General features: G+C 46.8%; 1 protein-coding gene across 3 annotated transcripts in view; it reads left to right on the forward strand.

Annotated features, from left to right (window-relative positions):
• Unc5cl (unc-5 family C-terminal like) overlaps positions 1-800 on the forward strand; it is an 18,915-nt gene extending 18,115 nt beyond the window's left edge. For all 3 annotated transcript variants that reach the window (XM_050132536.1, XM_050132537.1, XM_050132539.1), the window contains one exon: positions 1-800. This exon is cut by the window's left edge and continues 2,862 nt beyond it. The gene's annotated coding sequence lies outside the window, so the exon portion shown is untranslated.
• The last annotated feature ends 221 nt before the right edge of the window (positions 801-1,021 follow it).

The following is a 1,021-nucleotide window of genomic DNA, read 5'->3' on the forward strand; positions in this document are numbered from 1 at the left end:
GACAGGTGCAGGCTACAAGGTTCCCACCTGACTAGTATATATTTCTGGTAACTAAAGTTAAGAGAGGGTGAACGGTAGTGGGTGCCAGAAGACCTAATGCTTTGTCCTAAACTTTTGGGCTGACTAGAATGGGGACTTTCCACCCTCAGAGCTGAGTAAGAGTAGAAGAGGGCTACCAAGGACCTTTGAGTCCACAGTTTGGACCGAGATGTCACACAGTGACCCTGTCGCAGGGAGCTATTTCCCTCTTGTGCACTGACTTTACTAAAAACGCTTGGTGGCCACATGAGGCTTCTCTTCCAACCCTTCCCTTGATAGGTCACCTGTCTGGTTCCGAGAAACAAATTCATGACTGCTCTCCTGAGTGTCACAGAGGCCATGTCTTGTCTTGCTCCCATGGGCAAGGGCTGGGGGTAGACGGGGGGGGGGGGGATCACGGGGGGGGGTGGAGTCGGCGCCTCCAGGGCTCACAGGTAAGCCTGTCTCAGTACTCACTCAGAGCCCGGGTGATAGCACTGAGGTCCAGACCTTTGTCATCCAGTTGAAATACAGCGAGAGCCACATGCACGCATTCACATTTCCTAAGAGTCGCTTCAAAAACATAAAAAGAGGGAAGCTGAGATGGCTCAGAGGCACTTGCTGCCAAGCCTGACCACCTGAGCTCATACCTAGGACTCACATGGTGGAAGGATGGGACAGATTCCTGCAGGTGTCTCCTGCCCTCCATACACACACTGTGACACAAGTGAGACTCCCTTCCCCTGGAAATAAATGTAATAAAAATTTTAATGTAAAAAGAGGCACGTGACATCAATTTGGATAATATATTTTGTTAAATCTAATATATCCAGGTTATCATTTCCACATACAACCGTTCAAGAAATTAATGGTGTATTTAAATTCTTTAGAAGTTTACTATTTTAATCAATTAATTTGTATGTGTGTGTGTATGCATGTGTATGTATGAGAGAGAGAGAGAGCAAGCAGTTGTGCATGGGATAAATGAACAACTTTTGGGACT

This window comes from Alexandromys fortis, unplaced genomic scaffold (genome assembly GCF_014885135.2).
Source record: "Alexandromys fortis isolate MF-2015 unplaced genomic scaffold, M_Fortis_MF-2015_v1.1 scaffold_395, whole genome shotgun sequence".
NCBI lineage: Eukaryota > Metazoa > Chordata > Mammalia > Rodentia > Cricetidae > Alexandromys > Alexandromys fortis.